The sequence below is a fragment of the Dasypus novemcinctus genome, chromosome 1, assembly GCF_030445035.2.
Source record: "Dasypus novemcinctus isolate mDasNov1 chromosome 1, mDasNov1.1.hap2, whole genome shotgun sequence".
NCBI classification, from domain to species: domain Eukaryota; kingdom Metazoa; phylum Chordata; class Mammalia; order Cingulata; family Dasypodidae; genus Dasypus; species Dasypus novemcinctus.
The window spans coordinates 2,603,489-2,630,907 of record NC_080673.1 but is presented as its reverse complement, the minus strand read 5'-3'; the positions used below and the strand labels follow the sequence as shown (position 1 = coordinate 2,630,907).

The window sequence follows — 27,419 nt, the reverse complement described above, 5'->3', positions numbered from 1 at the left end:
GGTTCCTGATGTCAGTCCTCTTGGCCACAAAATGAATCTCTCCCCAGCTACTTGGACAAGACTCATTCTTGCACCAAAATACACAAAGTGGCTTCATATCCTCTGTCCCTATATCATATTGCATACAAATACATTTTGAGGGACTTGTGAATCTTCTTTTACCCCACATTCTTTTTCTGTCCTTATTAACATTAAGAAATAGGCCAATTCAAATAACACATTCAGTAATCCTGAGTCTTAATGTGCTCTTTCCTCTATAGAGGTGGATATACACAGATTCATGCCCCTGGGAAGCAGGCTTGGGGATGTCTACTCAAACCAACCACACAACACATGTCCTGCATGTGCTGAGGACCATGGAAGCGCCAATGTCTACATCCTTTAGGTAAGGAAAGCACAAGAACGCTTGGGGAAGGTATTGACTCACATATCAATTATAGAAAATTAGCTGATATTCCAGAAGCCGAAAAGGTAGAAGAGCTACTTTCCATGAGGAAAGTATTAGGAGATATAGATAATATACTGATGGCCGTCCACTGATGACCACCTACAATGGAGCCAGGGCTTGTGAGAAGGCATAAGGAAAGACCAATGGGGACTTGTCACTAAACAGGAAGACCATGAAATTTCTCTTTTCCCAGGAGCAGGCTCAAAGAATATAGACTGAAGCAGGAGGGCAGAACTAGGTCAGTCACCTGTGGATCCACTGAGACTGCAGTCATCCATATTCCTCCACCTTCAACATCCCACCATCCCTGAAACAGCAATGTTGGACATATACAATACTGCAGAAGTGAGGGCATTTTAAATAAAAACTAACTTTATATAAAATTTCTATAAAACTCCCAAAACTCCCACTCCTCCTCCCCTACCAAGGGTATCATAGTCATATTGGAAAGTCTTTGAAGGCCCTCACTGTCCTTCCCACAGTCTCTAGAAATGCCAAGGAATAACAGTAGGACCAGAAAGCAGCATGTAGAGTCATTTGGTTAAAGCAAGAGGAAATCTACTGTGGGGGTCTGCAATGGAAGGTATGTTATGTGGAGAGTTTGGCCCCCTGCACCCTACTCTCCACATCGGGGCTTCTTCTTTCTAGGATCCAAAAGTTGGTCACGCCTTCTCTTTTGAGAGTGAGAGGATTGACTGGCACCCAGCACCAACATTTGCCTCCCAGAAGCTCCAAGGCCGGCTATGAGGTAGGATTTTCTTCCAGCAGAAGATGAACCTTCAGCTAAAGTTGTGTTTGGAGACTTGGCATCAGGATGAGGAGTTTGATTGTGACCTCTTTTCAGAGAAGATACAGACAGGGATTCTCCATATGCTCTCTTGATTCCAGAGGTGTGATGGCCTGAGTGAGCAAGGGGACTCTTGACAAGTCCCCATGGCAGCAGTTGATATGGCGGTTTCAAGAAGAATGCAAGGCTGGGGAGCTCCTCATCCTCCTCTTCATTGAACCCATCTGTGGGCTTGGATTTGGTACTTACAGGAAAGGTTTCTTGCAGAGCCACCTCATCTCTGCTTCCGAATCTAAGGAAAGACAGTCTTTGGTGTTGGTGATGATAAGAGATTTGTTTCTTTATGATTCGTGGATCGTCTTGACTCCTTGGAGAGACAGCAATGTCTTTAGGGAGGTACAGGCTGTTGTCTGCTCTGTCATCCCAGTGTAGGGCATCAGTACTGACTTGAGTCCCTAGAAGTTGGCCATGGTCAGCTTTACTCTCTGCACCATTGCTGGACTTGAGCATGTGGAAGGAACTGTGTCCAATTCAGGTACATCATAATTTGGAGGTGCTTCCATACCCTCTACATCTTTCAAGGACAGCAGATGCTTCTCAACCAGCTGTTGTCAAGGAAATAGACAATTAATGACTGCAGATGTTTCTCACATGAGGTGCCTGAATGTGAAGATGACTGCTCTCGGGCAGAAGGCAGGTAGGTTTTGTAGACATATGTTATAGCTTATTCTGCCCATCTTCCTATGCTGGATTCCCAAACTTTCAGTCCTACCCACACCCAACCCATACCTCTCCATAATTTCCTCCCTACTTGTTCTTCATTTGCCCCCACACCTTCCGCTATTTTTCTCCAGAAGCCATGCCCCCCAAGACAAAGTAGGTTAGAAAAGGTCATGTGGATTACATGTTGTGAGGCCCTCCCACCCTCAGTTTACCTGGGTGAGCGTGAGTCCTTCCTCTTGCTGCAGCTCCTCTGTTAGGGACAAGAAGTCTACATGTGCTCCTGGGGAAAGCAATTCTGCTAGGAATCGAGGGTGAATGACAGCCTCCACCTGGGAACAGTAATAAAAGGGGACTGTGCACACTTGAGAAAGAGCCACCTGTCGGTTTTGGAAGCAGGAGGGAAAGCACTGACACTGCACCTCAATCTGCAATCTGTGGATGTTTGGGATCATGACCTCCAGCAGCTACACTAATAGACACTCACACATGCACACAACCACAAAGACTCATAAACACATACATGTACCCACTGCCCACTGCTCAGGACATAAGGAATAGACCCAAGTTTCAACAGACTGGGAAAGAAGCACAGACCTGAACATGCTAACAGTGCTAAAACCAAGGACTCTGCTAGAAACCTCACCTAAAATCCACCCACCTTGGTGATGAAGTCTTCCTCTGCCCACAGCTGGTGGATGTAGTTGAGGAGATCCGGGTCTGCATAGATTCCATCACATTCCTGCTGTCTATGTTCTTCCTCTTCCCATTCTCCATCTTCCCCCTCAGAGGCTGAGTGCAAAGACCCCACCAGCCCACACATGAGGTCAATGTACTCTTTTACAGCTTCGGGTGGGATCTCCTTGGGGGCCTTTGTCTTCAGAGCCCGCTGCTGTCTGTGTTCCCTCTGGCTGGAAACCTTGGCCTTGGGCCCTGACTTTTTTGGATTGGACACTAATGGTAGGGACAGAGGTCAAGAAGTAAAAGTGGAACGAATCTCCAGCTTTTACTTTACAACCATATATCAGTTAGAGTAATATATGAGGGATACAAAATTCTTCCACCTGGTTCAGGCTAATCTGAAACTACATGAACATTTATAGGATAAAATTTAAAAGATGAATGATCTTAGAGAAAGTTTCTGTTCAAGAAAAAGAGAAACTTGTGATACTGAAAGCTCTCCCTTCCTCCATCCCCTCATCATCAGGAATGTTATATAAATGTGTCCCTTTTGACAGTCAAGATGGGAGTCCTGTTATGACAGCTGACAAAATTGACCTAGCCCATGACAAAGGGTAACTGAGAAACTAGGTTCTCAATGGGTTTCTCCTTTGGAAATACAGAAGGCAAATCTTGAAAGGAATGTAGCTCATGAGTCCTATTGCCTTCTCTCAGTCCCCTTTGCACCTAGTCCTCTGTTGTAATGTGATGAGCCATACCTGGCTTCTGGCCTTCCATATTGCTTGGGGGCACCTGTGGATGAAGATTTGGAGGGGCTGGAGGTGGAGGGCACTGGAAACCATTCCTCTCCTCCAACATCTGAATCTGCCTCTCTTCTTCAATTTCAAACTCCTTGAACCTAGCATGGGAGGAAGGCACAGGCAGTGTTGACAAGATGGCCTGGCCCACTGTGATGCCTACAAAAAGAGATCAGCACCAAGAATAGGAGAAACTGTCTTGGGAGGGATATCAGGGTCTTGGATAAGTGCTTTTCCAAGAGGGATTTTACTGCTGGCAGTACAACCACAGTTTGGGGGTATTTCATGAGGTCCCCACATCATCCATTCACCTACAGCAAAACTCATCATCACTTAAGGGGAATATTAAAAAAATGAATCAATTTGGTACTTGGCAGATTTTCAAAATTGGGTCTACAAGTTGTAATTGCTTGACTATACACTCTTTTAACTAGGATTGATTTAGGTTCTTGAGTTAGGTTCTTGAGTTAAATTTGTCAGTGTGGTACATGACAGGATCACAAAGGTGGCCATCATCCCCAAGTCAAGGATATCATAGCAAAAACTATGCCGATGACCTGACAGTAATCACATGCTGGGATCTGGGATGTTAATATTATAAATAAAGGAGGGATCAGTGCCCAGGTCTAAGAATCCTAGAGCCTTGGAGCAGTAAACTGAATGAAGACATGGGGTGAAGAAATGCTTGGAAAGAAAGTAGAAGGAAACATTATGGAGGGGATTCAATTTCCAATGCTGTCCTTTTTATTTTATTTTATTTTTTCATAGCTTTGTGTTTTTGTCAAGAGTTTAACATGCAGTTGAACAAATTGTTCACAGGATATCTGAGATCCTGGCTTCCCCTAACCAACCTCATCCAACTCTAACTCATCTGGAATGACAGGGAGCCATTTGGACATTATCTCGTGAGGAGAGGTGGGCCTAAAGTTCTATGCCAATAGGCTCCAGCTGCCCAGACACCCAGATCAGCAGAAACATGACTTGTAAAGCATGTCACCCCTGCAAAGTACCAACAACCTAGAGGCTTAAAGCCATCAGGATCTGTAGGAATTACCCTCATCCCCATCCCAAGACCTTCAATTTCATGACATCTGCAGACCCAGTGTCAGAGAAGTGTTGAGCATCCTATGAAAGAAAGGTGCAAAACTGTCCAGTACTAAAGGTGAAAGTGGCTGCACAGAGGCGTTGGTCCTTCAATATCCAGGGAATAGTGACCTAGTTGACACCCCCTCTCTAAGTATCCCTTCTATTGACCAGCAACAAAGCAAGACTCCTGCCTGGCTTCATCCTCCCCAATCACACACAGCCACAAAATCTCGCAAATTAATGAGGATCCTTGGACTCACTTTGCTGCCATCTGGTAGTAGATCATCCGATCAAAGTTGCTTGTGTGCCGCCACTCCCGCACGGCCCTCTGCAGTCCCTCGTCCAGGGTCATGGTAGGCTTCTGACGGTCCAGTGATCGAAGCACTGGGCCAAAATTCCCCGTATCAGTAATATTCTACATGCACCTTCTCCTACCCCTTCCTGATATTACCCAGTCAACATCACCTGAACCCCATCCCATCTATTCCACCATCTGCCCCTTCATGACCTCCTTTCTATGTGTACGCTGTGATTTTAAGTGCATCTGCCTTGTACGATCCCTGACCGAATAGTGAATATCAATACAAGGATTCATTTCTGAAAGTCCAGCTCAATGAAATGATTGTTTTGGAATCTCTGACTTCCCTTTGTATCTTCAATGGCACTGTGTAGTGAATGAACTGGGAGAGCACTTTACAAGGAGATTCCGGGCCTATTCCCAGGGCTCAAAAGCTAAGTAAACAACTTCCCAGTTGACTATTAGGTGATTAGTGCTTTGGAAAACAGAGCATCAGAATATGAAGAGGAGTTAGTATGCAAAGCCAAGGGTTGTTAAAGCCCATGTCCATGGACAGCCACGGGCTGCCTCAAGATACAGAAGATCATGCTGCTGCCTGCATTGGAGAGTTTGCTCCAAGAGTGTTCAAGAATATGGGGGAATCTTTAAGACTCTTAAGCTGGAAATTTGGGGGACTTCCTTGAATTCTTCCCTGGGGCAGGAGATATTTTTGGGAGGTCAAAAATTGAAAAGCATTGTGTAAATAAAAATTAAGGGTCTTGTTATTTGATATAGGCTCTATTGCGGTTGACACATAATTTTACTGGGGGCAGTGCAGAGCAGAGACAGATGGCAGTTCAGGGTGTGAAAAGAGGAAAATATTATCATCACGGTTTCTGTCTCACAGTCACAACAGCCCATGGTCTTGGGTCACATTGCTAATCATTCATTCACACTCTTTAGTTAGGATAATTTTGCCTTTTGTGAGCTCTTTTGCTCTTCTTGTCCTTTCAATAATATAAAAATTTTAAAAAGTAAGAATTACAATAAAAAGGAAAAAATTAGTTATCATGTAATGTAGGAAACCATGAGAAATTGTGTCTATGAAATACTTTGTCTATTAGCTCGTGTAAATGTCTCAGCAACACTCTGAAATAAATGGAATAAACCCTTACAGGTAAGGTTACCAAGGGAGGTAACCTCTCCAGGATTACAAATCGAGTTGGAGCCAAGTACTTCACAACTCTACAGTTTTTACCACCTCCCAGTTCTAACTGGAATTCTCCAGAACAATGTGTATGGGAGCAAAACTAGAGTTATTTGCCTGATCTCTGTGGATTTTGCTTTCTCGGGACAACACATGCTCAAATCTTGTGCTGGAAGGTAGAGTGCAAGGGGAAGAGTGTGGTGTTTGTAGTCACACCTCAATTCAAATCATGGCTCCTCACTCAATGACAGGGCACCTCTCGGATTGTTAGTTTTTATATAAATGGTTACTAGGATAATGATACCAAAGTAGAGAATGGCTGGACCCCCAATAGAGGGAGGTATCAATTGAGATAAGACACCTGAAACTCAGTCATAAGCCAGAAATATCTCTGTCCTAATGACCTACTGTCAAGAAATTCTGGAGACATTATCCTGGGGTATCCATCCCCTAGTCCTCTGTATCTGAATGGTGCAAAACAGTCAAATATGTCTCCAAGAGGAAGCCACTCAACAGGAGAAAGCAGGAAAGAGCTTCAGCATCAGGGCTTGGGCAAATGTGCCTCTGGGCCAGGGACTTGAAGCACTGCCAACATCGGAAGTTCTGGTAATCACTCTTGGGCTTACAGGAGTCATCCTTGGACTGGGTGGAGGGAGGACCTCTCTCCATGGAGGCCCCCTGTGGCCTGAAGAAAGCATTCCCTGGAGGAATACTGGGGGCCAACAGGGCAGGTCGTGGTGGAGCTTGAGGAGGAAGGCCTGGGATCCAGCCTCCCTCTGCAGACTGGGTGCACCTCACAGCTGAGGCTGGGATCAAGGGCTCCAGAGCAGAGGCCCTCAAGATCCCAGGAGGGGCATGCTGAGCACCCCCACAGAGGATCCTTGGGTCACTTGAAATGTGGGGCATCTGAGGAAGGACAAAGGGCTCAGTAGGAGGGGGCTTTGCTGGTCCCCCTAGTTTTCTGATTTGAACAATGATCTTCTCACCTCCAGTCCCAGTGGGGACAAGGCCCCCCTTTCCTGTCACCAACTGTGGTCTGGGGAAAGCAGGCAGCAGCAGAGAGCTGCCAGGAAGGAAAGATGGGGGGGTAGATGCTGCCCCTAGGGAGGTGGGGGTGGTGGGCCAGGAATGGGTGAAGGGATTGACAGGGCAGTGCCAGGATACAGGGAGACTCCAGAGTTCATGGTCTTTTCTGGTCCCAGCACTGGAGATGCTGTAGAGACAAGGAAATGGGTGGATTTAGAGGCCACAAAGGCAACACTCTTGAGGCTCTCAGGAGCTGTCCTTTACTCATTAGGAAATTGAGAGCTGGAAAAAAGTGCTTATTAAAAATTTCTTCACCTACGCAGCTCTGGATCTACCCAGGCATAACTAAGATAGTTTTCTCTTAATCCAATCTTAATAGTTACTCTTTCTTCTTAGCTCCCAAAAGGACATCAACCAGATCTTCCCAGTTCTGGTTACAGGAACAAGAAGAATGAAATATCAACTGAAGGCAAAACCAGAGACTAGCATCAGAAGCACCAATATCTGAATCTAAACTGTCACTGATAAATCCCTGAAACTGAGTGATTATGAGTTTAACGTGCTTGAGATGACACGGGACTGGAAAATTACAGGTACCATCCTCACAAGACCCCTGGAAGGTCTAAAGTCATCACTTGTTTCTTGTTTTGGACTTGCTTTTCTTTTCATCTCTCCCCTAGTTTTTTCCCTATACAAATTCAAGTTCCCATTCTCACTTTGAACTGGTTTTGGGAAGATTCTCCCAGTTCCTTGCTTGTGCATTTGCAATAAATCACCTTCTCACTGAGAGACGTGTTTCTCCTTTGTGGTGCTGGAACAGGCATGCCGTTCTGTTGGAATGGCCATGCATACGTCAAGGGAATCAGAGCTATGAATTTCAAAACGTGTGCAGGGACATAGGTGGAGGAAATTCAGAATAGCTCCTGTCCCTCTAGTGATTTTAGGTTCTAGAACTCCAGATCAGGGTTTTCCCATAAGAGAACTTGCTCCCATTCAGTGAGGCTCCCAGACCTCTGAGTGCTAAGGAGAAAGAAGCACGTGCTATCAGGACAGCCCCTCTCTGAGGAAATCGCTACCAGAAATTCAGCCAGACTCAATATTTCATGAAAGCATTCAGTCAGCCTCTTGACCAAAGAACTGGTGTCAAGGAATTCTTTGGAAAAAATACCCCTCAGCATGCTTACGAGCAGGTAAGGGATATTCTTTTGGGTAAGTTCTAGGCAGCACAAGGGAGTTATGAAGGTGGAAAATTCTTAAGATTATGTTCTGCATCATCTCTTCAGACTGTTACCAATACTACTATTACTTCTAGTACTATTAGTGATAGAGTAACATACACCTAATTGTATCTCTTCTCCTTCCCCTCTTCAGAAAGAAACCACCCGTCATTGAGGGTTTTACTGAAAACAAATAGCAGTCACTATCTATTCCATGAATGTGAAGTATTCATGGACTATGAGCAACATCTTCACCTCAACTTTAAAATGAAGAGCTGAGGGTTCACCATGAGGAATTAGAGAAGATGAATTGGTTGAACACCTGAGTTTACACAGTTAAAGAAAAAGTCATAAAAGCCAGGTAAACCCAATCTCTAAAACTAGCTGAAGTTACCACAAGTGACCTGGAAACATTGAATGAAAGAAAACATTCACCAGGAGTGAAAGCAAAAGGCCTCTGGGCTGGTAGGAGCTTAGAGGCTCTGGGCTGGGACAGTTAGAGTAACTTTCAGGCTGCTTCACAGACAGGATATTTCTTTGCTGACTTCACCACAATAAACTCTACTGAAAAGTTTTTTTATGTTAGACCATTGATTCTAACTGTCCCCATAGGATCTCATTTACTCCAGGTCATATTCCTCCAGTAAAATCATAAGTTCCCAGGTCCTGAAGTAATGACAAAGGGTGGAGACAAGCCTCTCTACACTACCACACAACGTAAACCCGTTACCATTTAATACACTTGTTATGTGGCTTTTTTCTAGAGAGAAACTCTTCCTGCAACCAAACTTTCTCATACCTATTGTAGCCCTCTCACATATCTAAGGAGACCCCTTCCTCAACTCTAAGTCTTGGCTTTCCAACCAACCCCACCAATTTCCATGTGAGAGGTTCTTGGTGGAGTCCAGTGATTTCTCCTTCCTCGAGATTCATCTCAAATCTTGTTCCAAGAAGATGGGCCAAATTTGAATTTCTATGGATTTGAAGGATATCAGGGACCCTGATAACACACCACCTTATCCTAAGTGCTTACCTTTTGAAGTCACCTCGGTACACTTGGACACTGACCACCGCTATCTGACAACCTCTAGCAAAGATTCAATTCTATGCCCTTAGAGTGAACTGCTGTCAACAGATTCTCAGGAATCCACAGAAAGGGTGGAGAAGTTTGAATCTCAACAGGACTAGAACGGAGCACTCAGACATTCTACAGGGGGGGAGGGGCAGAGGGCAGGTGGGCTTGAAGTGGGGGAGGGTAGAACTTCATCCAGGACTCTGACAGGGGAAATTGCAGGTGGTCCTTCAAAGTATAATGGGACAGCACAATTATTATGGACTTTGTTAGAGGAATTTATTGGTTTGTGGTAAAATTCAGGTAAAAGGAAGAGGTTGATTTTATTTTAAAGAGCAGAACCAATTATATTATTTCCATAAGAAACCCACTTTACATTTCTAAACATTTCTAAAAGCAGAAATTTGGAATGACTGTGTTAACATTAGAAAAATCATATTTTGGAGCAAAGAAAATTACAAGGGATAAAGAGCAACATTTCAATATAAAAAAAAGTTCAATTCATCAAGACTATATATTGTTTAATTCAAACCATGAAAAACTGATGCTACTAATGAATGGAAAAACAGAAAAGTCAACAATTTTATTTGGCTATTTCAAAACCCACCCTAAAAAATAATAGAATGTAAGCAGAAAGTAATTAAAAATATAGAGAAGACTTGACCTATCTAATCAACAGCATAACCAAAAGATATTTATAAAACACTCTACCAAAGAACTGCAGAATAAAATGTCTGCATGTGTGTATGAAATATTTGAAGAGAGTATATTCTGAGTCATAAGACAAATTTCAAAAATTATAAGTGATTGAAATCATGCAAAATATATTATATTAACCTACAGAAATAAACAAGAAAACTATATGGACCTACTTCATAGTGGCAGGAAGCTCAGATCATAGACAGTGGTTTCATTTCATTCTTGTACTTCTTGATATCTTGTATACCAGTAGTATGTGGCAGCAGGGTCACTTTAGAACAATTAAAATGGGCAGCACTCCCTCATTTATCATGTGAAACTCTACCCACTATGTCAATACCCAACAAACATCCAAACATATGTTTATAACTTATATGCATGCCCTGGAAAACTCCCTCCCACCTATGCATCCTCCTTAAATGACATCCTACATCAGTGCTCCTCCTCTGCCATAGTTGAACCCCTCTGTGATTCAAAACTTTTTTTACTTTTTGCCTTTCATCACTGTATTAGGTGTTGCCCTGCATGTACAGTGGTAAGGCAATCTTTCCCATTTTTTCCTGTGTCTGCATCCTTTTTAAAAATGTTTTCAAAAAAGCTTTAAATCACAGAAAAGTCACATTTAGAATATACAGGACTCCCATATACACATCAAACCCTTTTTCTCCTTCCCTAGCACTGATCTTTTCACACATGGATGTCATATTTGCTGCAACTGATGTAGAAATATTGATAAATAGCTACTAACCATGCTTTCATTATGGCTTACATTTTAGCTTATACACTTTTATAAATTTTTGGCAAAATTTAACATGGCCTGTATCCATCATTGCAGGATCATGCAGAACACATCCATTGCCACCAGTTAACCCATCTTCCATCCATTCTATTCCACTCTCCCTTTCCACTGGGGCCCACAGTGACAACCAAGCTTCACTGCCTGAAAGACAAGATTCATAGATATTGCACCAATGCTGAGAGCTTGACACACTAGTCTGTCCTCCCCCATTGGGATCCACCCATGCTCTCAAGAGACACCCTCCCCTCTGAGAATATCAGGTCTACCCAGGATGGGGGTATAACACCTTCTCACTCATTGTACTGGTCTCCACCCACTGATATAACACAGTATGGCAAAATAAGCACTCACATACTCCCTAGAAGCCTGCCCCAGGTGAACCCTGTGCTAGTTGCCCCTATCAAGCATATAAAAAGAAATCCTGTATCTTGAAAATAAAAAGACAACCCATTTTAAAAATGGGCAAGAGATTTGAACAGACACTTCTCCAAAGAAGAAATATAAATGGCTAAAAAGCAAATGAAAAGGTGCTCAACATCACTAGCTGTTAGGGAAATGCAAATCAAAAGTACAATGAGGTACCATCTTGCACTCATTAGACCGGCAGCTGTTAAAAAACAGAAGACTATAAGTGCAGGAGAGGATGTGGAGGAATGGAAATCCTCATCCACTGCTGGTAGGAATGTAGAAGGATCCAGCCATTCTGGAGGACAGTTTGGTAGTTACTCCAAAAACCAGCTATAGGTTTGCCATATGACCCAGTAATTCCACTGCTGGGTATATACCTAGAACTGAAAGCAAGGACACGAACTGATGCATGCACACCAGTGTTCATAGTGGCATTATTCACTATTTGCCAAAAGTTTGAATCAACCCAAATGCCCATCAACAGATGAATGGATAAACAAAATGTGGTATATACATACAATGGAATACTACTCAGCTGTAAGGATGAATACAGTACTAACACATGGGATAACATGGATGAACCCTGAGGACCTTATGTTAAGTGAAGCAAACCAGGCACTGAAGGACAAATACTACATGATGTCCCTGATAAGAATTAAGCAAATCAAGCTGTCTCAGAGAGCTAGAGACTGGAAGATAGGCTTACAGAAAATATGGGGGGAGAGAAAGGTTGTGAGCCAATGCCCACACAGGCAAAATCTATGATAAAGTGGAGGTACATAGCTGTGCAATGAAGGAATAAGACAGGGGCATAGGGATACTACTGGGTTGGGCTTTGCAGGCTTCAGGGGGCTAAGGTTGGGAAGATGGGTCAGATGATCCATGGAATTGCAGGAAGGATTAAGGGGTATCATGTGAACACAGGAGCTTGTTGGGTATGTGGTTGAAACTATAATGTTGAGAAAAGTCTTTAAAAATATAATAAGGAAGTGTTACTGGTTTAAAGTATGTCCTATCTCTATTTTAACATCTCCTGGGAGCTCATCAAAGACCTTCACTGGAACCCCTGGTTTGCTGCCTGCCCTGAAGAATTTGGACTTATGCATTGCCATGGTTGCATGAGGCAATTTTATGAAACCTCAAACTATTTACAGATATCCTCTGTTGGTTTTGTTTCCCTAGAGAATCTGACTAATACGGGCCTCTATACAATTTTCATTTTTGGAAACTTTATTTGATCATGGGGACTTCATAATCTAAATCTCTTCTTTTCTCTCCTGAAAAATCCTCTAATATCTCTTTTCTTACTGTGGTACCAGTTCATATTTGTTTCTGAATACATGGGTGAATCTCACCAAGGGTGACTTGAATTTGCCATGGTTACTTGGGGAAATGTTTGAATTAACCAAGGACAACCATTTGAGGTGTGCACTTGAAAAAGAAACTCCTGGTCTTCAACAAATTAGGGAGTGCATCTTTTGATTGATATTCAGAAATTCTAAAAGGCTTAGTGATTCAAAAATAGCATTTTTAAAAGATTCCTTATAGTGTGCTCCTAGATGTTCATGGTAGAAAAAAATAAGTTTTAACCTAGCGAAATTTGATTTCAACAGTACTTGAGTTTTGTATAAATTGCCAACTTTAGGATAGAGCCTAAGATCTGTTGATACCTTAAAACCTTAGGGTTATGCTAAATTGAGCTTGCATGGTGCAGAAGTTTGATTTAATTGATGAATTAAAAAAAGAAATATTGGATTATGCTTGTAATCTGATCTGTACCTGGGCATGATTGAGTGATGATTAGGGCTTTGATTGGACCACATCATTAGGGCATTGGGTCTCCATCCCTTGGTGGGTGGGGATTCACAGATAAAAGACATGGCAAAGGACAGAGTTGGAGTTTTGATATGAGGGTTTTTACGTTAGAGTTTGATGCTGAAGCCTTAAGCTGGCACCCTGTGAAGTAAGCTCACAGAAGAGAAGCCAGCACAGGGAAGAGAGGAATGCTGAGCCCAGGAAGAAGCAAGCCCTTGGAAGAAAGGAACCTTGAACCCAGAGAGAAGCAAGACCCTGAAAGGGAGGCACCCAGGAAGCCTGAACCCTCGCAGCCATCAGCAGCCATCTTGCTCCAAATAGACTTTGGTGAGGCAAGTAACTTATGCTTATGGCCTGGTATATGCAAGCTCCTACCCCAAATAAATACCTTTTATAAAAGCCAACCAATTTCTGACATTTTGCATCAGCACTCCTTTGGTTGACTAATACACATGGTATGCAGGATATGGTTTTGTAGAGAAAATAGAATAGTTTCTTCTTAAAGCAAAATCATTGGCTATTGTGAAATTTTAAAAAGAGAAGAATGAAGGATAAAAACTGAAAGCATAGGAAAGTTGCAAATGGTTTACAGAAAAATAATTTTGTTTTTCATGGTTATTGCTGGATAAGACATAATGGATTTTCCGATAAGGTTTTTATAAACAGCATATACATGCAAATTCGAGATTTGGTTTTTCCCCTGTTAAAACGACAGCATTTTCTGGGATTATTGTTCTGCCTTTAGTAGGTGATTGAAAGAAGTTTTATTTGCCTTATGAGTAATTGGCCTAGAAGGCATTTATTATGTTTCTTATCACAACAATTCACTGCCCAGCATGTAGTCTTTAATATGAATGCAATTCTTAAAAGAATCAAGTCATATTACTTTTTTAAAAAGTATTTATTTACTCCTCTTCCTCTCCCCCCACTCTGCTATTTTTGCTGTGTATGTCCATTCGCTGTGTGATCTTCTGCATCTATTTCTCTTTTGGTCTTTTCTTCATTTTTTTCTCCTCTAGGACTCAACAGTACTTGATCCTGGGGACCACTGATGTGGAGAGAGGTTTGATGTCAATTGTGCCACCTCAGTTCCTGGTCTCTGCTGTGCTACACTTTGACTCTCCCCTTCATCTCTCTTTTGTTGCATCATCATCTTGCTGTGGTACTCACTTGCATGGGCACTGGCACACTCTGCAGACACTGACTTACCATGTGGGCACTGGCTGATCATGTGGGGCATGCTTCTTCTTCTTCTTTTTCAACAGGAGGTCCCAGGGATCAAACCCAGGTCCTACTATATGGTAGGTGGAAACCCTATCACTTGAGGCACATTGCTTCCCCTCATCTCCCTTTTAAAATACCTATTTTTGTAAAGAATCATACTACCTCCAGAATATTGTTTTTTATTATTTATTCAATTAAAAAAAATATTACATTAAAAAAAATGAGGTCCCCATTTACCCCCACCGCCCCCACCCCACCAATCCCCCCACAGTAACACTCTCCCCCATCATCATGACACATTCATTGCATCTGGTGAGTACCTCTCTGGGCATGGCTGCACCCCATGGCCAATGGTCAACACCATAGCCCACACTCTCCCACGTTCCATCCAGTGGACCATGGGAGGACATACAATGTCTGGCAATTGTCCCTGAAGCACCACCCAGGACAACTCCAAGTCCCGAAAATGCCTCCACATCTCATCTCTTCCTCCCATTCCCCTCACCCAGTAGGCACCATGGCCACTTTTTCCACACCAGTGCCACATTTTCTCGATTATTAACCACAACAGTTCATGAATAGAATATCATTAAGTCCACTCTAATCCCTACTGTATTCCTCCTTCCTGTGGACCTTGGCTTGGTTGTGTCCATTCCACATTATTGAGCTTCTCTTCACAAGAGCCCTAGATCACAGTAATTCATATATACAATATTCAGTACTCCCACATATCCATTATAAAACCTTTTCCCTTCCACAGCAATAATCTTTTAACTTATTTATATCATATTTACTGATATTGTTGTACAGATATTGAGACAATAGCTTTCAAACAAGGTAAGATTTGTGTTTACATTGTGGTTTATACTTTAGGCTATACAGTTTTCTAAATTGTTTAGTTATCCTATGTTTTACATTATGGCTTACATTATTAGTCTGTCATCCCCTATATGTTTTTGGTGAAATATTTCATGTTTTATATCCATACTTGTGTACTCTTGTGAAACACTTCTTTTGCCCTCACAGTTACTTTGGTTCCATCTATTCAATATCTATTTCCCCCTTCCCTTGGGGCCCACAGTGACAGTCAATCTTCATTTCTTGAGGAGCCATGTTCAGAGATTCTTGCAACAGTGTTGAGGGCTTGACATGCTCAACTGCCTTAATGCCCTGGGAGCCACCATTTCTCTTGAGAGATACAGTTCCCTCTATTTGATGGCATTAGTCATCCCCAGGATGTGGGTCTACCTTCACTCTCATTATATGGGTCTCTACCCAGTGGTATAACCCACTCTGGCAAAATGAGCATTCAGATATTCCCTAGGAGTCTGTCCTGCATCAGATTATCCCCTTTGAGTTTCTTAAACAGGTAACTTTCCTAATTATATTTTGAAAAGGTTTTCTCAGCATTATACTCTCAACCAACACCTGACAATCTCCTATGTTCGTATGTTGCCCCAACCTCCCCCCAATTTCTTGGGCAATATTACCCATCTGCCCATCCCTAGCCCCGCTCAAACATGCAAAGCCCCACCCAAAGGTAACCCTATGCCCCCATTTTATCCCTTCCTTGTACACATACTTACCTCCAGATTATCATAGATTTCACCCACGTAGATATCAGCTTACATCCTTCCTCTACCCCCGATTTCCTCTAAGCCTATCTTCCAGTCTCTAGCTCTCTGAGGCAGCTTGCTTATTTCATATCATTAAGGTCATGTAGTAATTGTCCTTCAATGCCTGGGTTGCTTCACTCAACATAAGTTTCTCAAGATTCATCCATGTTATCACATGTGTTTGTAGTGTATTTGTTCTTAAAGCCGAGTAGTATTCCATTGTATGTATACGCCACATTTTATTGATCCACTCATCTGTTGATAGGCATTTGGGTTGATTCCAACTTTTGGCGATAGTGAACAATGCTGCTATGAATACTGGTGTGCATATATCGGTTTGTGTTCTTGTTTTCAGTTCTGCTGGGTATATACCCAGCCATGGTATTGCTGGGTCATATGGCAAAACTATGTTTAGTTTTTTGAGAAACCACCATTCTGTCCACCAGAATGGTTGGATCCTTCTGCATTCCAACCAGCAGTGGATGAGTGTTCCCATTTTTTCACATCCTCTCCAGCATTGATATTCTTCTGTTTTTTTCATACCTGCCAATCTTATGGGAGTAATATGGTATCTCATTGTAGTTTTGATTTGCATTTCCCTGATAGGTAAAGATTTGGAGCATTTTTTCATGTGCTTTCTAGCCATTTGTATTTCTTCTTTGGAGAAGTGTCTGTTTAAATCTTTTTCCCATTTTTTAAATGGGTTGTTTATCTTTTTATTTCCAAGATACAGGAGTTCTTTATGTATGCAAGTTATAAGTCTCTTATCAGATATATGGTTGCCAAATATTTTTGCCCATTGTGTAGGTTCCCTTTTACTGTCTTGACAAACTCCTTTGAGGTGCAGAAGGCTTTAATTTTGAGGAAGTTCCATTTACCTATTTGTTCTTTTGCTGCTCGTGCTTTTGGTGTGATGTTCATGAATCCATTCTTGTAGATGTCTCCCTACACTGCTTTCCAAGGTCTTTATGGTCTTGGCTCTTATATATAGGCCTTTGATCCATCTTCAGTTGATCTTTGTATAAGGTGTGAGATGGTAATCCTCTTTCATTCTTCTACATATGGATATCCAGTTCTCCAGGCACCATTTGTTGAATAGGCCTTTCTCTCCCAGTTGAGAGGGTTTGATGGCTTTATTGAATATTATATGGTTATATATATGAGGTTCTATATCAGAACTTTCAATTCAATACCATTGGTCTGTGTGTCTCTCCTTATGCCAATACCATGCTGTTTTCACTACTGTAGCTTTGTACTATGTTTTGAAGTCAGGTAGTGTGATTCCTCCAATTTCGTTTTTCTTTTTCAATATGTCTTTGGCTATTCGGGGCCTCTTTCCTTTCCAAATAAATTTCATAGTTAGTTTTTCTAATTCCTTAAAGAAGGCTGTGTTGATTTTTATTGGGATTACATTGAATGTGTAGATCAGCTTTGGTAAGATAGACATCTTAATAATATTTAGTCTTCCTATCCATGAACAGGGAATATTTTCCCATTTATTTAAGTCTTCTCTGATTTCCTTGAACAGTCTTGTATAGTTCTTGCTGTATAAGTTTTTTTACATCTTTAGTTAAATTTATTCCTAAATATTTGATTTTTTTATTTACTATTGTGAATGGTATTTGTTTCTTGATTTCCTCCTGATCTTGCTCATTATTGGTTTACAGAAATGCTACTGATTTTTGCGCATTGATCTTATAACCTGTGACTTTACTAAACTCATTTATGAGTTCTAGAAGCTTTGTTGTAGACCTCTCAGGGTTTTCTACGTATAGGAGCATGTCATCTGCAAATAATGAAATTTTGACTTCTTCCTTTCCAATTTGAATGCCTTTTATATCTGGTTCTTGCCTCAGTGTTCAAGCAAGTACTTCTAAGACAATGTTAAATAGAAGGGGAGACAGTAGGCACCCTTGTCTTGTTCCTGACTTTAGAGGGAAGGATTTTAGGATTTCTCCATTGTAAACGATGTTGGCCGTGGGTTTTTTATATGTACTCTTTATCATGTTCAAAAAACTTCCTTGTATTCCAATCTTTTGGAGTGTTTTTATCAAGAAAGGGTGCTGTATTTTGTCAAATGCTTTTTCTGCATCTATAGATAGAATCATGTGATTTTTTTCCTTCAATCTGTTTATATGGTGTATTACATTGATTGATTTTCTTATGTTGAACCATCCTTGCATACCTGGAATGAATCCCACTTGGTCGTGGTGTATAATTCATTTAATGTGTTGTTGAATATGATTAGCAAGTATTTTGTTTAGTATTTTTGCATCTAGGTTCATTAGAGAAATTGGTCTGTAATTTTCCTTTCTTGTGGTGTCTTTGTTTGGCTTTGGTACTAGGGTAATGTTGGCATCATATAATGAGTTAGGCAATGTTCCTTCTGTTTCAATTTTTTGGAAGAGTTTCAGCAGGATTGGTGTTCTCCCTGGAATGTTTTGTAGAATTCACCTGTGTAGCCAACTGGCCCAGGGCTCCTCTTAGTTGGGAGGTTTTTAATGACTGATTCTATCTCTTTCCTTGTGATTGGTTTGTTGAGATCATCAATTTCTTCTTTCATCAATATAGGTTGCTTATGTATTTCTAGGAATTTGTCCATTTCCTCTGAATTGTCCTTCTTGTTGGAATATAGTTTTTCAAAGTATCCTCTTATGATAGTCTTTATTTCTGTGGGGTCAGTGGTGATATCTCCTTTTCCATTTCTTATTTTGTGGATTTGCATCTTCTCTCTTTTTTTCTTTGTTAGTCTCACTAAAGATTTGTCAATTTTATTGATCTTCTCAAAGAAACCAGCTCTTGGTCTTGTTTATCTTTTCAAGTGCTTTCTTATTTTCTATTTCATTTAGTTCTGCTCTTATCTTTGTTATTTCCTTCCTTCTTCTTCCTGTTAGATTATTTTGTTGTTTTTTTTCTAATTCCTCCAAATGTGCAGTTAGTTGTTCAATTTTTGCTCTTTCTTCTTTTTTGATGTATGAATTTATGGCTATAAATTTCCCTCTCAGTACTGCTTTTGCTGCATCCCATAAATTTTGGTATGTTGTGTTATTATTATCATTTGTTTCAAGGTAGTCATTGATTTCTTTTGAGATTTCCTCTTTAACCCACTGTTTTTCTAAGAGTGTGCTCTTTAATTTCCATATCTTGGTTTGAAATCTGGGCCTCTGGCCCTTGCAGATTTCCAGCTTCACTCCACTGTGATCAGAGATATTATTTTGTATGATGTAGATCTTTCTGAATTCATTGAGCCTTTCTTTGTGACGTAGCATATGATCTATCTTGGAGAATGATCCATGTGCACTTGAGAAAAATGTATATCCTGCTGTGTTTGGTTGTAATGATCTGTATATGTCTATTAGATCCAGCTCCTCTAATATACTGTTCAAATATTTTGTTTCTTTAGTGATTCTCTTTTGAGATGGTCTGTCCAGAGTTGATAGTGGTATATTAAAATCCCCCACTATAATTGTAGATGCATCTATTCTTTCACTTAGTTTTTCCAGCATTTGCCTCATGTATTTAAATGCACCCTTGTTAGGAGCATAAATATTTATGATTGTTCCTTCTTCTTGACAGATTGTCCCTTTCACTAATATGTAGTATCCTTCTTTGTCTCTCACAATTGCTTCGCATTTAAAGTCTAATTTGTCTGATATTAATATTGCTACTCCTGCCTTTTTTTGGTTATTGAATGCTTGTAAGATTGTTTTCCAACCATTCACTTTCAGCCTGCATGAATCTCTGGGTCTAAGATGTGTCTCTTGTAGACAGCATATGGGTGGGTCATATTTCCTTATCCATTGTCCCAGGCTGAATCTTTTGATAGGTGAGTTTAATCCATTGACATTCAGTGTTATTACTTTCAAGGAATTATTTATGTTAGCCATATTTTGATTGGACTTGTGTTTTTCATATTTTGTTTGTTTTTCTTCTCTTTTTATTCCCTAAATAAATGAAAAAAAAAAAAGACCTTGGGGGATACAGTGGGAGAAAAGATCTAGGAGATAATACCATATTAGCAACCAGGACAATAAAAAATAAAAATTAAAATTAAAAAAACTCAAATGTTGAGGGCTAGGACAATCAAGGACCTCCGATGGGCCTCAGGTTGTGGTGGATTCAGGGATGGAAAGTCTGTGATATTGCACTCAAGAGGTGTGAGTCTCCGGGGTGTGGGCCACCAGGGTTTAGGGGACACAGACCTGGCAACCTCAAATCTGGTTAACAGGGAGCCTGGGAGCACCACAGGGCAACACAGCCTTCAGGGATCCCCACAGCTGGGTGCCAGCCCTATGGGGGAGGTCACATCCACAAACTCTCACCTATGTGTCAGGAATCCGCAATTTCCCCTCTCACTAGGGTCTCTTCTGTGGCTGTATCACCAACTGAACTTCAGGACACCTCCCACCCTACGAGCCCCCAAAACAGCCAGCTGGGGGTGCCTCTACACTGCAGCCAATTTAAGGACACTGCAGATCAGCAGCCAGGCCCAGGGGATGGGGCTCCAGCCAGAAGTGCTGATATCAGTGTCAGAAACCAAAAATCCCATGCCTCGCAAAAGATTCCCCTAATTGGCTTCCAGAAGCCTCCCACCTTGCAAGCCCCTGAAACAGCCTCCTGGTGACGTCTCTTCACTGCAAGCAATCCAAGGCTACTGCAGATTCGTGTCAGAAATCATAAATTCCCTGCCTCACAAAATACTCTATCTGCCTCACCAAATCAGTTCCCGAAGGCCTCCTGCCCTGCAAGCCCCTGAATAGCCTGCTCAGGGCTTATGAATTCCCCAGCACCACAGAGCCTCCAGGAATTGCTGCTGCAGTGCTGGTGCCACAGTGCCACCCGCCCCAAGGGGGAGCATCCTGCACGCAGCCCCTAATTCCATGTAAGAGAACATCAATTTTATCTTTTACAGAAATCTTCTCTTACCTTTCCACCAAATTGATGTCCAGACACCTCCTACCCTGCAAAATCCTGAAACAGCCTGGTCCTGAAGAATTTCTAATGCTGCCCAGCTGCTTCTTTTCAGGAGAGACTATAAGGTCCACTCACTCAGCCACCATCTTCCCCCACCTCTCCAGAATATTGTTTTAATCTTTCATTGTCACTTTGGTTAAATAAGGAGCTGAGTCTTGTTCATGGTGACCTATGACCTTATTTCATATACATTACAAACCTCCTGGCAATTTGGACATTTGCATTCCCTCAACCAAATCCTAAGTATGTCTCCTTGATCAAAGATTTCTGCTGGGGCCCAAGAAAATAAAAAATCATTAATTTTTTACCTTATAAAAAGAAATTTTAAAAATTGTTAGGATTATTTGATATGTTGGGACTTGCATGGGATATGTTGTCAAATTAAGAATTTTCTAATTTTCTGTTGGTTAAATCTGAGTGGGCAAAAAAAGTTCATATAAACATTTCAGAAATTATATGAAGTTCTTAGAGAGTTGTCAAGATCTTTACTGTTCATGATATGCACTGGTGCAGATTTGTAAGGTATTAGACAAGAGTGCAGTATTATTTTTAATCATTCAAGTTATTCTTTATAAAATGCTCCATTCCACAAAATAACCAAGTTTCCTGGTCAGTTACATTGTATTCTTCTGGTGCATTTTTTTATCTTCAGCAAAATAAATAAATAAATAAACTTTAAATGAGAAGTAAGGTTAGCATATTAACCTTGCTCCATCTGTCAATTTCACAACACTTGTAAAACTGAAAGTTCAAGAGGTGTCAAAAACCTTGCAAAAAGGACCCTTTAAACATTTTTAATTGGACTTTATACAATCTCTATCACCTCCAACTTTAATCTTATACCCAATTACAATTAAACTTATCATTTCAAGTTTATGAAAATCAAAATATAACTATTAAAAGCCATCACTAGAGATATGGGGAGTGTTGGAGATTTGGGCCTGAAGGGTATTGGGAATGAAAGAAAGAGAAAAATAAGAAAGAAAGAAAGAGGAAGAAAGAGAGAGAGCTGGGATCAGGGGGTTTGTGAATAGAGACTCATCAGACAACTTTATTGTTTACAAGGGGTGCTATATATACCCCAGTCTATGTGAGAACAAGCAGCAACATGCAGTTAACTATCAGCATTACTCATAATCTAAGGAATTCAAAAAATCTTATCTCAAGGTACAAAGTCTAAGTGTTCTATTTACTACAAAAGGTATGTGCACAAAAGGTATGTGCTCATCTTTTCTTTCAACCTTTAACAGCTTCATCCTGTTTGCCTGGAACTCTTATTAACCTCTTAGGTCACAAGCATGGCCATGGAGACAGCATGTCTCTTCCTTGTGAGACCACTGTGCCTCAGTTTCCAAAATTCCCCCTTTTTGTTTTAGTTGAGGTGACCATGCCTGTTTTAGGTTGCCCTCCTCTCGAGAGTCTTACCCATCATTGACTACCAGCCAAGCTCTTCAACTTGGGGAAATTATTGAAGTGCTTTGGCTAGCACCAGATTATTCGCATGTCCCATGGCTGTTACACTTTGCAATTTTCTTTGAAAGTACTGTCCAGCACAGGCAAGAATCATGAGCAACAGAACAAATATGTTTAGCCCTATTCTTAAAGCTGACAGGAAATGCTGTGATTTCTACCAATTAACTGGGCTAAATTTTGTAATGTGTGAAATCATATCTGAGAAAATATCCTTATCATTTGCTACATAAATTTGATGAGACATCTCTAATATTTTCTAATATTTTCAGAGAGATATTACTTTTATGGCCTAATAAATGATTCTTCATTTTTTTCATACTATATCTGATGAATTACATGCAAGCAGTTAAACAGAAATTATTTTCATTCCAATCACACCTCAACCCCCTTAACAAATTCAAATTATACAATTGATTTCTTTTTTTTTTTCACTTAATATGGTTTACTGAATTTTAAAATTTAAGAATACATAAAAGACATTTCAGACATATTCTACCATGACCTTATTATGAAAGTTGGACACTTGTACATTAGTAAGAATTACGTTCTTCAAAACCATAAAAATGTAGGTCTCCTACAATTAACTCACATTCCAGGATGTCTGAAGTGCACTCACAGCCTTCCTATAAACTGGGGACTTTCTGCTGCTCACTGAGTGGAGGGTCATTTGTGGAAGTTATTCCATTTTCTGCACAGTTGCGTCTATATAATCCACTGTGAACATTATATTCAATTGTGAAATACTGAACGTGTTTGTCATGACAACAAGATAAATGTGCTCACTTTCATCACTGCTATGCAGCATTGTACTGGAAGTTCTAGCCAGAGGAATTGGGCAAGAAAAACGGAACTGAAGAAGGAAGCTATCCTAATACACAGATGACATAATCTTTAAATAGATATTCCCAAAGAACCCACAAAAATACTACTGGAACAAATACAGACATTAAGAAAACTTGCATTGTATGAGATATACACACAAATGTCAGTTCTGTTTATATAGTATGGTAAAAAAAGTCTGAGATGGAATTTTTTTTAAAAAATCCATTCAATTACCCTCTAACAAATAAAATATCTAGGAATGAATTTATTGAAAGTGTAAAGCACTTGAACAAGAGCAGTCATACCTGAATGAAACTGAAGAAGACTTAAAACAAAAGGCAAGACATCCATTGTTCATGGGTGGTAAGACTAAATATTGTTCTAATACCAATACTACCCACATGTATTATAAACATCCCAACCGACTTTTTTTTTTTTTATTACAGAAATGGAAAAACAGATGCTCCAATTTATATGGCATCAGCAAGTGGCTAGACCATGCAAAACAACTTTGTCTATGGTGAGATTGGGATTGATTAATTTATAGAACAGGAGGAGGGCTTTGTTATGATCTGGCTGCTTTCAATAACAATTGATTTCTAATATGTAACACAGCTGATTTCAAATCATTAACTCAATTACTTAACTGCCCATCTATATGCTCTTGACTATGTCACAGATCACTAGCATTTTTATGCCAATTATGTACATATTGTTGTTTGTACTTTCATGTAAAGCTATTGCAGCAGGAGCAGCAACTGTAATGATACCAATCAGTCCCAAAATGCTTATAATAAGCAGTCCAATAAAGCATCTAGTCCACTTCAAGAAATCTTGTGCCATATGTAGCAATAACTGACTTTCAGGAGATGACTGCCAAATTCCACGTCATTCTCACAGGTATCCAAATGCCTTTTCTTCTTCTGGCCATCACTATTGTTGCTTCATTGATGTTCACCTTTTCAGTGGAGCCGCTTTTGCCTTTTCTCAGGTTTCAGTGGTAGGGCTCTGGATCTTCACAAAGGCATCCATGCCAACAGTCCTAAAAGGGATGTTAGTGGAGTGGGCAAGGACATGACAGTCACCTGTTACTACTAGCAGGTATCCCAGATGTCTCTTCATAATCTGAGGGTGATTTACAATAGTCCATCATTTCTGTCTTGCTTTTAGCATTTTCAATCCATCCCAGGATAGAGATGGCAGTCTTTAGAGTGACCAGACACTATTGGGTTAAATCTTTCACTTTTAGCAGGACCTCCCATGCTGCACACAACTGCTTTTTTATATTGTATTGTTGGCCCCTTTCCAGAATTGTGATTAAAATCCAAGGGATACTTCTTTAGAAGTTTGCTTTTGCCACAAACTCCACCCAAAGCCAATATTGGTGCTTGCCACATCCAATTCATAGGCTAAGTTAATGTCCACAATTTATCTTCTTTTTATTATTATTTAAAGTGCTTGCTGGAGGTTTTCCTACTTACACAAAGGACTTTTCCCAATTAATACATGCAATGGTTTTAATATTTGAGCTAAGGAAGGGATGAAAGATTTTCAGTATTCCAGCCATATTACAAACTACATTAATGTAAGAAAACATTGTACTTTATCAATTACAGCAGAGGTTATAGTTTTGTTTTACCCAGCTAAACAACATTGAGCAACAGGGACCTCACAGTCCATCCCAACTGTCTGCCCACCCCAGGCTCTCAAGATAAGATACCATTGTTTCTGCTGTTTCTTTTAATTTTGAAAAAAAAGATTATTGATTAACATAATGTCATCAGTAGCGTTTTAGCCACAGATTTCTTCTACTCAGCCAGATTCTTTGCCACAAGGCCAGGGCAGATGGTTGGTCTATACACACAGCTTTGGGGAGGCACTGCAAAAGTCTATTGCTGACTTTTCTACAGGTAGGAGAATGCAGGCTGGCTTGACTTGCCTAAGGAAATACTAAAGAAAGTCTTAGCACAGTTTTAAAACAAAGTGATAATGACACAGCTGGACCTTAACTTCTTGCAACAAACTAGCAATATTTGGTATTGCTACACTATGGTGTTACTTCAATTTATGATAAGAAGTTGTTTCTATGACACACACCTTTTTATATTAATTAAAACCATAATTAATCATATTGTATTTTGTTTAATATTATGTTGAAATATTGATAAATTTATACACTCTTAAGCATTCATATGAACCTTTTACTCATACAACTTTAGTTAACAGAGGGTTAAAAAATCCTGTTAATTTTATAACACTTTCAAACACCTTCCATTCAACTTATAACATATTTAATGAACTCAACTATTGCTTTAATTTTTCTTTCAAGGTAAAAGAACAAATCTCTTGTAATTAGTTTGGAATTAAAAGCTACTCTTCAGGATTTGATTTTGAGAAAGCGGGCTTGAAAATTAATTTCCTTCAAAAGAGATAAGACCTTTTCTTCTTTGAACACTGAGGAAATGATAGGGTTAAAGCACAAGAAGCTATTTTGATAAAACAGACTTTCCTTGTATACTGATTATTCAGGATGAACACTTTTCATAAACTTATACCAAAACAGGCTAATGACTTGAGAGACTTTGAGAAAGAAGAAAATTTTACCTTTGCATTAGTATACTACTTGATACTAAACTTTTTAAAATTTTATAGACAGACCCATCAAATCTTGCTTAACTTTAATGATAAATTTTCTTTTCCATGAACCTTCTACACTTTCAGTATTCATTCAGGTTTTGTTACACATTTTACTCTTTCTTAATAAGAAATCATTTTATCTTAGAAAAAAACCGTCTCCTGTTTCCTTAACAATAAAAACACATTCCATATATCCCAGATACATAAGTTACCAAAACAATTTTGGAAACTGTTTTCCGGCAAACTTTTTCCAAAATATAATTACAATCAACACTAAACAAACTTGTTAAAATAATGAACTTTTCTTCATTTTAAATACTTAGTAGCATGTAATACCAGAAATAGTCTTTTAGAACCAAGTTGGCAGGGGAGGCTGGCTGCCAACAAGTTTTCTTGTTATAAAATTACCTTTTATTATTATTATTATCAATTCCGGTTTTGTTTAATAATGACTTTTTGGAATTATCCATTTAAATACCTTAATTTAAACAATGCTTTGTTAAACTTCTTATAATTATTTATAACCATATAGACTATAATTGTATTATTTTAAGACAAATTTTGCCTTCACAGAACACATTTCCTTACCCAAAGTTACTACAATACCCTTTATAACTTACCACATGCATTCAAGTTCCATTCTGCATATATTCTTTCTGATTTTATGAAGACCAGTTGTCTTATTTTAGGACAAAATACACTTTTTTTAAACAAACATATTAACTTTAGTTAGCACTTCTACAAAATTTTACCTTTCAAAATATTTATTCAAGTTTTACATCCTTTACTTTGTAAGTAAAAATAAACTATTCATTTCAATTTAGGCAAGAACCATTTTTTATGAAAAGACAGTAATTTCATTAAGACTTACAATTTTTATCATTGTAGAGATGCCATTAACATTTAAACTTAAGTATTAATATAAACATTTATTTAATTTTTGGCCATTTGAATAGATCTCTTTTTGAAATTTTTATTTATTAATTTATATCACCATCTGGAGGTATCAAAATATACACTTGACATTGAACAAACAGACAAACACAAAACAATTACAACACATTAACAGAAACATGCAGTTTACAATTGACTCATAATTCTTACTTTCTTACTTTTTTGGTATAGCTGTTTTTAAGTTCTCCATCATATCACATCTTAGATTTTACTGTTTTTAAGATTTTTTTCTGGAATCCATGTTGCCTGTAACATTCAAGCATGTGCTTGGAAACATTTTTATTATCAGCAATCAGTTAAGATAACTTGAGCAGCATAAATGTAATTAAGGTCTTATTTAGCCATTTAGAACACACATTTTTTTGGATTACTACTCTGTAAGACTATACTGGGACTTGAATTTCAGGAGTAAACTATTGATTTAAAACCAAAAATTCCTTTTAACACCTTGATAAAAATTTTGTATTGTTTTATTACTTTGGTTAAATAGGCCCAATCAGAATTAGCATGGAAACAAAACAGAACACCAATGTTGCTATGTTTATCTCCTTTTCCAGCAGTTTAATTCTATTAACTAACACTAGCCCACAATTACATTATTATGTAGGCAGCAGGGGGTTTACAGAGTTGCTGCCAGAATAATTTCCTTATCATAGTTAACACTTTAACAGAGAGTTTTC

At 39.5% G+C, this 27,419-nt stretch overlaps 1 long non-coding RNA gene across 1 annotated transcript; it reads left to right on the top strand.

Moving 5' to 3' along the window:
* The first annotated feature begins 264 nt into the window (after positions 1–264).
* On the top strand, positions 265–24,027 carry LOC131279215 (uncharacterized). The gene is made up of 4 exons (XR_009186602.1): positions 265–385; positions 7,426–7,622; positions 8,401–8,607; positions 23,595–24,027. It is a non-coding gene; the product is annotated as an uncharacterized lncRNA (long non-coding RNA).
* The last annotated feature ends 3,392 nt before the right edge of the window (positions 24,028–27,419 follow it).